We start from the raw sequence: 15,861 nt of genomic DNA, 5'->3' as shown, positions 1-15,861 counted from the left end.
TTTAATAGTAAAGCTGATTGTTGAAAAATTAACTGCTATCTGTAGTAAACGAACGTTCTATCAAGATTACAGAGCGAAGTAACGAAAATTAGGATAATATTAATGAAATAATTAAATTAAGATTTTGTTATGTTTGTTTCTTTTGGCGCAAGATAGACAATAAAATGTCTGTATTTTCTCCGCCTCAGAGAAAGAAACAAAGAGTGAATGTCACTCAAAACTTGAGAACAGAACCATTTCGATCAAAATATAGAAAGAACTAAAAGCCAGCAAAATATCAAAACCACAACCTCTAGTATAACCAACACTGAAACAAGGCTCGGCATGGCCAGGTGGTAAAGGCACTCCATTCGTAATTCGCGGGTTCAAAACTTCGTCATACCAAACATGCTCCTCCTTTCAGCCGTGGGGGCGTTATAATGTACGATCAATCCCATTATTCGTTGATACAAGAGTAGCCCAAGAGTTGGCGGAGGGTGGTTGAAGACGAGTAGCGCAGATAGATCTTGTGTAACTTTGCGCGAAATTCAAAAACAAACAAACAAACAATACTTAATATGTCAAAAGCACACTGTACAAATGTACGTTATAAATTCTAATAGAATTTATTATTTAAACCATTTGAAACTTTATTCCATAAGTTGTGGCTTTTATTGAACGCTTCTATAGAAGCTACGAGGCGATATGTTGAGTGACTAATTAAATAACAACAATTCTTCAGTGCCATAAGATTGTTTATTTCTAGTATTAATATGTCATCTATAAATTAATTTACACTACAAAAATTAAACAGAAGATATAGATTTTGCGCACAGCTTTTGTTTGTTGTGCTTTTCAACAGTTGGTATTATCAGTTAAAAAACTAAGGAAAATCAACAAATCAGTAGTGTCCGTCATTTATGAAGTTATTTTTGAGAAATAACATGATTGGCTATCACTCAGATAACGCCCACACAACCCAAAGTATGGAGTGTGATAAGTGATACATCGTTGCTCGAACCTTGGACCATCGATTCGAAATTCGATAGTTATACATTAAACCACGCTAGGCTTCAAATGGGTTTCAATAATAAAGCAACACATGTTAGGTTACTATCAGTTAATTTTATTTAAAAATAAAAATTTTGAATTTTCTACGAAGCCTCGTTTGCGTCATCACAAGAGGTCGACTGCATCCTAGTGGTTAATGTACTGGTGTGTGGGTTTGGGGTCCGCGTCTCGTTTTACCTCCAATATAGTTTTTAATGTGCTTCATCTTAGAGTGGGACCAAGGGTGCATTATAATCGTTAAAATAAAATTCCACTATTTGGTTTGATTTCTTTGCCCTAATACAGTGTTGGTTTGTCTATATCTCTCTGGTTTATCACTTTAAAATTAGGAACGACAAACATACCTTAGCGCGAAATTTAACCGAACAAACGAAACATTTTATGTGGATAAATCTGCATCGCTAAATGTCGTTATTCCATTGTCTGCCTGAATATTGCATTTACGTGCAGTTAATATATATTTTTGGTGCTGGTAATTAATGTATAACTCATTGTACATCGCTGTTCAGAGATCAGTTATCTAGCCGATTCAAATATCTTAGATAATGAGAAAAACCTCTTTAAAACAACTAAACACAAAATTAGATTTTAAAACAAACAAACAACTTAAGTATATAAAATAGCCATAGGAAAGGGGCTTCTGGCTCTTCGTTTATGATTCAAACCATCTCTTATTTTTTAAAATTGTAAATGCCGCGTTTAGTAATAAATTCACAACCAAATATGATCACAATATCTCACAAAAATATGTTTATTGGTTAATGATTACATGTTTTTGTTTGTTAATAATTGTTTTTAGAGTTTGTAATGATTTCAGAAAACAAAATGAACGTAGGCAGTGAGCCTCGCTAATCAAAAGTTAAATTAAGTTGGAAATGTTGTTTTGAATTAAGCACAAAGCTATACAATGGGCTATCTGTGCTCTGCCTACCACGGGTATCGAAACCTGGTTTTCAACGTTGTAAGTCTGCAGACATACCGCTGAGCCACTGGTGGGTAAGATAAGAATATAATACTGGTTGTACAATGCAACTTTATTATCATTTATTCAGAGCGTAATATCAACTGTTCAGATGTGCAGTGTTTGTAGAAATATCTGTCATTAGTATATATAGAAAGTTATTAATATCACCAATCCAGAAGTATCAGACTCTTAGATATGAAACAGCGGATAATAAAAGGTATGTAAGAAACAAGTACATCTCTTTGTTGTTGTTTATGATATATTTGTATTTTTCAAGTTTATGATAGCGATACTTTCAAAAGTGTACATGATATTTTTTTTGCATCATATCATTCAAAACTTATTACTGATAATATGATTAGCTCACCCAATCATTATATATGCAAAAACGGCTCGTTTGGGTTGAGAAAATATTTTACATAGAAGAGCAAACAACGTTTCGACCTTCTTCGGTTATCGTCAGGTTCACAAAGAAAGAGGTAACTGACCGGAAGCTGACCACATGTTTGAAAGGGGTTGTATAACTGAATGTCGAAATGTAGAGGGCGGTATTAGATGTTTGAATATATAATTTTATTTATTTTATTATATTAATATAGGTATAAAGGCGTTCCTTTATTTGGTTTATTTTGGGTTTAAGTTGTTGTATAAGTAAGGCTTCTTTAATTTTGCGTTTGTTTATGTTTGTTTCTTTATTTAGTATTTGAGTGTTTTCTATGGTTATGTTGTGTTTATTTGACTTGCAGTGTTCGAAAACGTGTGAAGGTGACTTTTTTATGTTCTTTGAATCTGGTTTCCATTTTTTTACTTGTTTCTCCAATATAGAAGTCGTGGCAGTTATCACATTGTATTTTATAAATAATGTTGGTGTTGTGTTTGTCAGTGTAGTTTTTACATAGTATAGACCTCAGTTTTGTGCCTGATTTTTGAATAAATTTGGTATTAACTGGAATGTCATATTTTGTTACTAATTTTTTGCCAAATGTTGGTTATTTGTTTGCTGATGTCAGGAATATATGATATACAGCAGTATATGGTTTCGTGGTTTTTTTATTCGTGAGCTGTATTTACTTTAGTTGGTTGATTTTGCTTTCTGTCTAGGTGTGTGCGCATAATGTTTTCTACGGTTTGTGAAGGAAACTTATTGATGTTGATGAAGTATTGTTTTATTTTGTCTAATTCATCGTTAATTTTATCTGGTGAGCATAGTTTTATGGCTGTGTTTATTTGGTTTCTTAGTATGTTGAGTTTTTGTTTTGTTTTATGTGCTGAGTCCCAAGGAATGTATAGTCCAGTATGGGTGATTTTTCGGTGGATTTCTGTTTTGAATTGTGTGTCAGTTCTTGTAATTTTGAGGTTAAGAAATGATATTTGATTGCTTTCTTCCTGTTCACATGTAAAGTTAATGTTGGGATGTATAGAGTTAGTGTGATTAAAAAAACTTAAGTATGTGTTCTGTAGATTTGAATCCCGCAACCGTGTCATCTACATATATGTACCAGTATAGTGGTGGATGTAATGCTGTGTTAATTGCTTGTGTTTCAACTTGTGTCATAAAAATATTGGCTAGAACTGGTGATACTGGGTTGCCCATGCTCAGGCCATTTGTTTGTATATAGTTTTGGTTGTTGAACATGAAGTTTGTCTTTATCGTGGTGAATTCTATGAGGGTTGCTAACTGGTTACTGGGAATTTCTATAGTTGGGTTAGGGTCTCGGATATAGAGTTCTAAGGCTATCTTGCAGGCTTCAGTGGTTGGAACTTCTCTAAAGCTGGATATAACATCGAAACTGGCCATTAAGGCTTTATGATTAAGTTGATTTAGATTATACTTGAAATTAAAAGAGTCTTTGATGAATGAGCTGGCTAATGTTACATATTTGGAGAATGCCCATGCTATGTATTTACCAAGATTGTAATTAAACGATTCATATGTGGACATTATTGGTCGTAATGGACAATCTGGTTTATGAGGCTTGGGGATGCCGTATATTTGCGGTGTGCGTGAGTCGGTTTTACGTAGGTAGGAATAAAGTGTTTGTGAAACTGTGTTGGCTTTTTTCATTTGTAGTTAATTTGTTCAGTTGCGTCTCGTGTGTCTTTGTTGGATTTGTGTGTATTGGTTTAAATTTGTTCGTGTCTGATAGGATATTCTTTATTTTTTGGATGTATTCATTCGTGTTCATTATGACTATAGCGTTACCTTTATCTGCTTTTAGAATTTTTATGTTTTTTGTCTTGTTTTAGGTTTTTAATGGAATTAATGTCTCTTTTTGTAAGGTTATTTTTTAGTTTTCTGTTTTGTGACATTATGTTGATGGTTTTGTGAGAAAATTCTTTGAAAAAATCGTTTAAGATGCTGTTTTTAGGTGTTTCTGGAAAATATAAATTTGTAATTTTACCTGGGAAGTTTGGCTGTTGGATGTCAATAAAATTATCTAAGTTGTCTTCTTTCTGTTGGTTGTGTTTGGTTGTTTCCTTGTTTTTCTTCTCTGTAGAAAGTATCACCTGACGATCACCGAAGAAGGTCGAAACGTTGTTCGCTCTTCTATGTAAAATATTTTCTCAACCCAAACGAGCCGTTTTTGCATATATATTTCTCAACAAGTGGGTTTCTCGACATCACTGATTCACCCAATCATTATTTAGCTTCTGGTAAGTAGTGTCATCTAGTGACGAAGATACAAAACGTATATAAAAAATATAAACGTAGCAACAAATTCATTTGATGCGAATCGAAGTTTAATCATGAACAGGAGAATAACGCATCAACAACGAATGTTTGACACGTGTTTGTGTGTACGGTAACAAACATCTAATTGTCGAACATTTCGGAATACACGTATTCCATTTTTAGCGAGCTGTATTAAACATGGTAAATCCCTTATTATTCAAGTCCTAATACGTAAGTTCCTTTCTCACAAACTTGAGCTCTTAAAGAAACCATACACTGTTGGTAAACACCCATTAAGACTTTTTTAGGTAAGCAAAGTTTCATGCTGAAATCACAATATTAAGAATAATTAAAACGTTATGTGCACAACGTAAACTACAAATGATATTTCAATCACCTTTTATTATATAAAATCTATTCCGATCTAAGGACCTATTACCTATTCTTAAATGTTCCAGAGTCGTATACAAATACACAGGCGTTGGCTGTAATATTACTTACATTGAAAAACAACACTACAATTATATCTGTGAGTCTGCAAACATATGCCAGTATCGAACAGAACAGGTAAAACCTACCAAATCAACCAGACTCTGTGTAACCTGTTACAAATATGTAGCAGCGGCAGATAATATGGTGTAATGAATAAAAATATGCATATGTTGATGCAAGTCTTAATTATTCTGTTTCATTTATTACATATGTTATGCAAAATATCGACTAAATATAGCTGTATAAATTAAGTGTTCTATGATTTGGTATGGCTTATAAATCTTTCGTCCTTCTACTGGGCATAATATTCTCATTTCTAAAATCTTCTATCCAATACTCCTATTTTATACATATGACGAACTAAGACTTAGGTCCAAATAAAACTGGTTCTTGTCAAATTATTTTTAAGCAGAAATAATTAGTTAAAGGGCGCCTCTTATATTATTGTAAATCAGTATTATTATTGGCTCTAAACGAGAAAAGGATACGCCCAGCTTTTCAAGACGATGGGATTACTCTGTCAGAATAACACTGATTAAGGAAATTCACGTCATCATGAAACCTGTTTCTTTATAAACATATTTTATCATATCAGTGCTACTTTCAGGCTATATTAACGTGCGAAATTTAAGAGCTTGTGAGCTAAATGACCAAATAAGGTGCAACTACGAAATGTCATGTTTGTTTCTTGTTCTTCTTCTTACTTATATGTTGATCTTACAACCAAATCCACACAAAGGGCTCACTACTAAGTTCCATTGTGGGTATCGAGCCCTGGAATTTTATTATCATAAGTCAAGAAGCTTAACCACTAAACTACATTACATCAAAAGGATAACTGGTTCCTTAGTATTCGATTTCTACAACTACAGTTGGTGACTTTTTTTAAGATCGGCTATAGCAATCTGGTTATAGTCATGATGACGAAAACTAAACTACATGAAAAACTTTGGCTTAGCGTTGTATTAGTAGTCACTTATTTATCCTTTGTATCATCTTTCACTTAGCTTATTGTTCTTGAACTTCAATTTTTGTACTTCTCAGGTAAATCCTTAAACACCTTTAGGTTTTGCAAATCAGTGACTAATGAAAGGGTAGTAAACAACAGTATTATCCTTATACGAATGGTTTCTCTTTTCATGACTCCTCACAGGATTTACTTATAAGAAGAAAGTGGATACAGTCACAGATGGAACATAACATTACAGAGAAGAGTTCAGCCCTTATACTTACAAAATAACTTTTACAGTTGGTGAACATATCTTGCATACCTTTTTAGCTGTTGCATTTGGTGTTTTTTTCTCAACTATAGCATTTATTTAGCATGTTTATATAGCTGTATCACCTGTGGAATTTTCTTCCTCTTGCAAGTATTTCAGTCACTAGCTATCGCTTTTTGTATAGTTGTGTTTTTTTAGTTGACAGACCAAATGACACATTTTAAAAAATATTAGACAACAGTTTATTTCAAGTTAAACAAAAACCATGACAGTTCACCATTGTGCATAGAAGGAAACTGCTCATGTTGAATCTTGTCTGCGTCATGTTATCTTGCGTAAAAACATCACTCATTTCGCAGATTCCGTAACTGACATACATCGCTACTCACAGAATTTTAATAACAATTACTACTTTTAGTAACCGTTTCCATGATTGTAAAATAATTTCGAATATGCAGATCAATAAGCCACGTGACAATCATATACAATATAAAATCTCCATGGAACAGTATGCATCAGAACTACATTTATCTTGTTTAGTATAGATGTTGTATGATGCTACTGAAAATTGATCGTCTTTGGAAAGGATACAAAAGAGTATTTTTTAATGCAAGATATTAATACACTGAGATCATAAATATGTGCCCACAATAGGATATTAGAATTTACATAACATGAATATTCTTTGTTCGATTTGGTATTGGAAACTAAAGGAATATGAAACAATTTATTAAACCAGGACAAAGAAAAAAGGAGACCTGCAATAGGTCTTGTTTCAGGAATGTTAAGCAAAATGTGGCGTTTTTTTTAGCAGGTGAAAACCCAGCAACTTGAGGATCAGTGACAAAAGCCGTCTAAGTGTTAGTAGTAACAGTATGCAATACAATAAAAAACTATTTTTGTCTGTAAAAGCGACACAAACCACGTATAAACAGAGTATTTTTATGACATATCTATTTAAGTACTGTATATTTAAGTAGCTGGAAAACAAAACGTATATTCATGGTATTCATAAGAACACAAGTCATTTAATTTCCCAGCAGCAACACCTCTGGCTTTTTGTGTACATGTACAATTGAAACAAATGCTGGAAAACCGTCTTTCTCGTACACTAGATGGCGAATGGAAAACATACAAAGAGAATAGGTGTGCTTTGAACAAGCGAACGTGGAAACAGCAAGTGTAACAATGATGTAATAAGGGCGTGGAGACATCAGTTGTAACAATGATGTGATAAGGACGTGGAGACATCAATTGTAACAATGATGTGATAAGGACGTGGAGACATCAACTGTAACAATGATGTGATAAGGACGTGGAGACATCAACTGTAACAATGATGTGATAAGGACGTGGAAACAGCAACTGTAACAATGATGTGATAAAGATCAAAAACTGTTTTAATATAAAATACTGAATGTCTGTAGATCTACTTTTTCAAATATCTACAGTTTGTTGGCTCGTGTACTTTTTTATTTTAACTAAGATATACGTGGTTAAATTCTTGTAAAGAGGTTCAAATTTATTTCAATAATAAATCGTTTCTTTTTCATTCCTTACCAGGCTTTCATCTTCTTCAGTCTCTTTAAAATATTTCTAAAACCTAAAAACTCATTCTGTCATTGAAAAATATACATTCTTAGGATTAAATATTTCTGAGAAATAAATCATATCGAATATTACTGCCCCCACTAGTACAGCCGTATGTCTCCGGATTTACAACGCTAAAATCAGATATTCGATTCCCCTCGGTGGGCTGAGCAGATAATCCTTTCTGGCTTTGCTGCAAAAAAAACAAACAAACGAATATTACTACACTACTGCCATCACACAGAGACATTTGTAATTTGAATGACGAATGTAAACATGTCGCCAGATTTGTTAACATACACACAGGTCTAACACAATATGCCAATTGTGGTATGGTATTTAGATACTACCATATCCCCTAAACAGTTAAAGTTTCTGCAAGAACTGCATGGACTGTTAAGCGAAAATTAAATCGAACAAAGACGATGAAAAGAAAACAAACAAACACAAATGAAACCAATTTTTATTCACAATAGCTTATAAATATCCCACATTTATAATCCTACAAAGCCTTAGTGTGGTATTCCATAAGTCATAAGATTATGTACTTCAACCAGTAATTCACATACAGTTCTAAGTTCTGGAAATATCTTACTTCGTGTGTACAAAACAAAACGTGTGTAACTCCGTTTGGCTCAACATGGCTAGGTGATTAAGGCATTTGACTCATAATCTGAGGAACGCTGGTTCGAATCCTTGTTACACCAAATATGCTCACACTTTCAGCCGTGAGGGCATTATAATGTGACGGTTAATCTAACTATTCGTTGCTAAAAGAATAGTCCAAGAGTTGGCGGTGGGTGGTGATGACGAGCTGCCTTCCTTCTAGTCTTACACTGCTAAATTAGGTACGGCAAGCGCAGATATTCCTCGTGTAACTTTGTGCAAAATTCAAAACAAACAACCAAATAATGGGAATATTTTATGTGACAACGTGAAATGAATATTAAACACTTACTATTAAACACTTATTAAAGACAAACAGTTATCTTTGGAGCTTTTATTCAAATTGAAACGCCAGAGAAAGCCACTGTAATTGACATATCTTTGTCTTAGTCACCTTCCAGTGTAACTAATGTTTCAGTTTCTGTACTTTACCAAAACAATTCTCGGTTGTTTTTTATAGAAGTTTGTTTTAAATATTTAATTTTGAATTTATGAACAAATAGATTTTTCTTTCGTTGATTTTCTAAATTTTCTAAGCTTTGATGAAATCAACATCAATCTGATTCTGAGTTTAAACTTTAAAATTTAAATTAATGAATTTATTATTGTTCACCTAAATATGCACGATAGTTAATACGACATCTATAAAACATTGCTTATAAACATCTGTAGCCAAATCTTGTTAGTAACAATGTCAGCAATCTAGACAATAAAGCTAACAATGTACTTACTCTTTTACATAATATTGCATAAATATATTTGTTGAATATTTAGTGTGCCATACTGGGTATTTCTTTTTAATTTAATTCAAACGTAGGAAGTTTGATTTTTGAGAGCTGATTAAGGTACGGGACCAACTTGCTCGTATTCTGGTCATCTGTTGTATTTAGGTATTCTATTTCTGTGTCACTTGACCATCTCTTCAGTTACTATAGCGATTTCAACTGTATGGTGGGTTTTCGTGAAACCTGAAATATTGCCCTTCCTTTTCTTATTTTTATTGAATGACCAGAAGAGATGGCGCTGTTGTTTTCTGTACACTGTCATAAGCTCATGATGAAAGGAATCAAGTTCTGATTATGGCGATCTGTCCGTGAATTAAAACAGTTCTTTGATCAGGAAGACATACGTGCTTTGTAAAGCTAAGCTAAGCAGTAGGAATTACTTATAGAAATAAATATCGATGGACAGTAATGAAAGTGCCACATTTTTACCTTGTCGGTCCGTTCATTCCCAGGTATACAGACGAATAGTATCATTCCATCAGTTCGACAAAATCAGTAGATAACACTGTATTCTACAACAAACCATAATAGTTACAGACCCCACGCGTATTTAACGAGGAGGAACCAGTTAATGAACCAGAAAAAAAATAATGGCTTGATGAAACGAAGAAGGAATATCAACTAACCAAGGTTATGCCAAAAAATGCTTACGAATAAAATATTAAAATGAACTCTGTTTTTGTTGTTGTCTTTTAACATTTCTTTAAAGCGTACAAAGTAAAACTTTTTTTTATTTTGTTCACAACGTTTCACAGGATTTACTTGGTATCATGCGATGAAATACAAAAAAAAATATTTTAAAGAAGCATTTAATCAGAACTTGTAATGTGAGCTGCGCAATGAAAGAAAAATTTTGTTTCGAAAAGCACTTCTTACGTTCACCATAATGTGTTAAAACACAGAAACGAGGCTTACTGAAGCATTAGCTAAGAGTATACGATACTCCAAGTTATTGTTCTCTTTATTTCTTAGCGTAAAGAAAACATAAAACACTATAGTAGAAAGTCATTAAGAGAAGCCACAAGTTCGTACACTTCACAAGTATGTAGCGAACACTTTAACTTTTAAATTTATGATAACATCTTAAAGTTGAAAAAAATTATTATGAACAGACCTTGATGTCCCTCTATTTTGATCTTTATTTTCTTGTTAATCATTTAACGTCACAAATATAAATACAGCACTCATTAAAGCACAAATTTATGGATTTATCTGCCAAAACGTTGAATACGTGTGATTTGTATTTGTTTTTATGACGATAAACCTTAAAGAAATTTTGCGCACATCATTGGGGGAAGGATATAGACTTCAAATTGGCAATTGTCCCAAACCCTGGACTTCATTTAGTAAGCATTAAACCATAAACAAATTTCTTAGCTAAACTATAGGACATGTTATAAAAGATAATAGCATGTCACACTGAGAAAATTACGTTTAAAGTTTATTATTAAGTACAACACTACACAAGAGCGATCTGTGCTCTGCCCATCACGGGTATCAAAACCCAATGCTGGGTATAAAGACCCCTTCATGATTCAGAGACGTCCCCTTGCATTAATCGAACGCCTCCATAATCCTCATTACTTCTGTGGCTACACCAAAGAGAGGCCTGTATCCAAAAACAAACCCCAATAAGACTCCAGCCTCTGCTACCTGAGCGCAAACTCCATGTTTTGTCTTGCTAGGTTGTGAATGGAAACATGAGCGTAATTTCAAAGATAGCGTCCCTAGAATCTTACGTGGGTGTCAAGCACACAAAACTTAATTTAGTATTATTGTTTACAACCCTGAATGCCATTCCTTAGGTTCTATCATGTCTGCATGATATTTACGGACGCGTTGTAGCCTTCCACCTTTTACCATGAGGAGATAACTTTCCATGCGAACCTGAATTTACTTGTTGTGTTTGATGCTGCTATGTAACTCTGAAAGGAGCTCGCGGACATAAAGAAAAGACTTAAAGATGAGAGATAGACTCCTTTGAGAGCTGTATTTATATAATCGTTCTTGAATATTTCACACGTTTCTGAAACGTTTCTCTTTTTCTTTTAAAATAAATGTCCTGCTTTTGAATGGCATTTACCGAAGATTCATATGTATACTAATAAACCAGTATAATGATATTAATTGCATTATCCTTAAATGTTTCTGATGTCTCTTAGATTAATAACCTCGATTAAATATTTTTGTCACGAGTAACTAGCATCAAAAGACGTGTTAGACATATTTCAAAACAACAAAACTAAGAAAAAGGATCATATTTAAAAATTGATTTTAATATAATGCAGATGAGTTTCTAGGTTAATTGCAATTTATTTCACGAAATGATGATTGCATATCAGATAAAGGTTTGTTTGTTTTGTATTTCGCACAAAGCTTCTCGAGGGCTATCTGCGCTAGCAGTCCCTAATTTACCAGTGTAAGACTAGAGGGAAGGCAGCGTCATCATCACCCACCGCCAACTCTTGGGCTACTCTTTTACCAACGAATAGTGGCATTGACCGTCACATTATAACGCCCATACGGCTGAAATGGCGAAAATTTGTTTTGTTTGACGGGGATTCGAACCCGCAACTTTCAGATGACAAGTTGAGCACCCTAACCACCTGGCAATGCCTGGACAGCTGTAAATGAAATGGAGCCAATGTGTATCGTAAAATCAACCGTAACAATAAATTACCACGAATATCAAAGATACAAATAATAATTGAATTGCACCGACTAATGCAAAAAGTAGTTTACTAAAAATGTTAAGTACAGATTTGTTAATTATGTCAAGACACAAAATAACGCTGACTGACGAGTCGACCCAAGCTATAACAGGAACCACAGTTCGAGCTGTTTACTGACAGAACGACGCCTGAGAAACTCAGACTGCAAATATAGATTAAAACTTCAATTAAAATTATTCACTCATAAAAAACTGTTAGCTCAACAGAATATCAAAGAAACTTGAACATGAAAATCTAAAAGGAGTTGAATATAATGTAAACTGTAAACCAAACATTTAGTTTCACTTCATACTGACGAAAGACGTAGAATGTGACATTCGAATAAAAATCGAACCCTGTCTTAAGGAATATTTTCATACAGTTTTTTTTTTGTATTTGGAAAAGTGGATATAATTTCTGTTTTTTTTTCTCTAAACTATCAAAACACATAAACATTTCTATATGTCATAATTAAAAGTAGCCTATTACATAGATTTAAAAATGTCTTGTTTCTCGTTTCTTACTGAGATTTATCAAACATTATCTGGATTATAAATTAACGTTTACGTCATTTCTGAGCGCAGTTGTGGTGATATCTTTATTTTTGTATTTTATAAATGTTTTTTTTTCGATACTTAATCATGATTTGTAGTTTTAGCACTTTTACTTTTGTAACGGTTCATTCAGTAATGGAATGGAAATATTATTTTATTAATAGACACTGCTTATTAATAAGAACATTATTTGAGCAATAATAGAGTTTAACATATTTATGTTTATTGTATCACCTCTGATGAATGATCATACACAGCAGTTGCTGAACTGGTAATTAATAAACAAACGATGAATGTTTAGACGATGAAAAAGGTATTTCATTCCATGTAGAAAACCCATTTAATAAAAATAGAACACAATAATAATTTTAACAATGAAACCATAATTCAGAATATCTACTGACAACAAATGGATATTAGTCAAAATTGTCAAAATCGATTTACTTACATCCAGAGCAGAGGAGGAAAATTTTCTTTTATTTCTAAATACAATCCTGCATTTTGTAGCCAAGTTAACAAAAATAACTTTATATCTTAGACACAGTACGTCATATTATCTTTCATTACACAGTAAATCATCAGAACATTAGGGACAAAACTTCAAGAACAGAGTATAGACTAAAGTAGCTCTATCCCTGCAGACTTATTTCTTTAAAACAGAATAAAGTTATTTTGTTGTTGTGTATCACAATTTGTATTCCATTACTTACATTGGCAACCACCAGCAACCACTGGTGCTATACATTACCACATCTTTTTTCAAAGCTGTTATAAATGCAGTGATATTTGTCGAGATTTGTCATTTGCATCTTTCAAGCTTTGTTGAACACGTTTTAAAACAGATTGCATTCACTTCAAATCTATGGATTGCCTAGGTTTTCGAACTACTGCGAAACGTGGTGTAAAACCACATTTAAAAAGGTAGGGTCTGCTTTAAAAAATCTGTCAATGTAAATAGAATGAGCAGAATGTCAAAAATATTTCATGACATTTTAATGCTATTACAATTAAACCAACACAGTTAAAATAAGCCCATAGTATGGTATTGTTCAACCTGTATTCACACTTGGTCAGAAACACAAGTACCTAAAATGCTGTAACAGGTTCAAATTCAATCTATCCATTCGAAGTGATATTTGTTGTTTATTGTTTTACGTCTAGCGCATCGTGAAAGTTAACGCGTTCCATGATAGCCTAGAATGATAGATTTAAATCTAGCTCTACTGTTTAGATTTACTACACATTTCAAGATCGTATCGTTGAAGAGAAACCAATTTTAAACGATTAAGTTGATAATTTATATTAACGATTCAGAGGCCTACATTCCAAGGCATATTACCCAAGATAAGTCTTGGTATGAGTAATTGGTTTGAAATATCGTAGATAATCATATCAGTGTCATATCTAATAACCCTTCATATATGAATGTTTAAAACGTCGACTGAAGCCCAAATGGTTGTCTGCGGCAGCTACTACCCTTTATAAGCTCTTCAATGTAGTACTTTAATGGATCTTTAGATCCAGAACATGTTTTTGGATTTATTGATCCAAGCCAGACATCGAAAAGATTCGTTTGTTTCGATGCTTACCGTTTTTATTCGTTTATAAGACGATTCGCTTATAAGACGGGTCCCAACTTCACCTGAGAGATTGTCGATATTCTGTTTAGACTCATTTATAAGACGAAGGAAGGAAAGCAGGTAACGAGAGAAAAGTGAAAAAAATGGAAATTAATAGAAACCTAATTTTGGGTTTCGTATACGATATTTCGATATCAGATTAGAAGGAGAAAAATAGAAGAGATAGAAAAGTGAAAATAAATGAATAAATCCAAACTCGGTGTTCAAGCGTTTAATGGAATTTCATCAACTATTTTATTTACTGTATGATAAATATTCATATTTAAAACACATAACAAAGAACAATCTAACGCACAAAACTTATCACAACATATTTCAGTATCAAAGTACTTTATGCTAACTTTAAACCACATTTCTTCAAAGTATTAAAAGAGTTTACGCAAACTGCACTTTAATAGAACACAGCAAATCAGTATGCAAGTTATGAAATTCAAAAGCCTTCAAATTATTCGTTGTCGCTATCTCCAAACAGTTCATAAAACTGCTCCTCGGACAATCCATCATCGTAGAGGTCACATTCCTCCGTGTTCTCCACAATCACAGATCTAATAATAACAAGATAGCTCACATTCCTATTTTCACTGTCTGAAATATTTGCACAGTTCTGAGTGAACTAAATTTATTTTCTATGTCTGTAGATCTCGCCTATAAGACGGGGCCGCCCCCCAATTTGAGCCCGAAATCTCGAGGAAAAATCCCCGTCTTATAAGCGAGTAAACACGGTAGTCAACAATCAGTTCTCGCCCTATCTTCTACACTCAAACCTGCCTCGACTTAACTTCGTCTCTGCTTTTGCTTGTACATACCTGCCTCAATATTTAAAAAACAAATACAGCCTAATTAGGATCAGCCCACTTGGTTCGAATAGACCCTAATAACTCTCAGAAATCTCTAATAGTGTCGAGCAAATAAGATTGTTTAATCTTCGAACACCCTTTATAATTAATTATTTCTTTCGAATTAACTAATTTTACATCAGAACAACTGCCAAACGACAAAGAAGGTCATAATACTTCACGGAATTCAAATGCACATTCATTCCTAGATGAGGCTATCATATCCAATTACCCTTTAGTAACAACATATAAAACAGCCATGTTTGCGTTTAACACGAGAGCATTGTTTAAGAACGCCTAATTTCAAAGCATATATCGCTATTATACTTCCTAAATTCAAAAACTATATATTTTGCTTTTAATAAATCCTAGATAATTATATTGTAATGATAAGAGGGAGTGACAGTTTTAATAACATTCCTAAAATTCCTTAGAGTTGAATCGTGTGAAAAATGTTTAGATTTATTGAACTTGGAACTTTGAATATATTCTATAAATTCTTCCTGTTGCTTAATGCTAATTAATTTTAAGAAGTTCTATTCTCATGTTTTTTTCGTCCTATTAGTTGATCGTCCCGCTTTATGTTCAATTTTTATTTTTATTTTCACACAACATATATATAACAATTGCAACTAAAGTTGTTTGAATAATTAACAACGGATGGTGGTTACTTTTGTTC

The sequence above is a fragment of the Tachypleus tridentatus genome, chromosome 7, assembly GCF_004210375.1.
Source record: "Tachypleus tridentatus isolate NWPU-2018 chromosome 7, ASM421037v1, whole genome shotgun sequence".
Taxonomy (NCBI): Eukaryota; Metazoa; Arthropoda; class Merostomata; order Xiphosura; family Limulidae; genus Tachypleus; species Tachypleus tridentatus.
The sequence above is the reverse complement of the archived record's forward strand: the minus strand, read 5'-3'. Positions refer to the sequence as shown.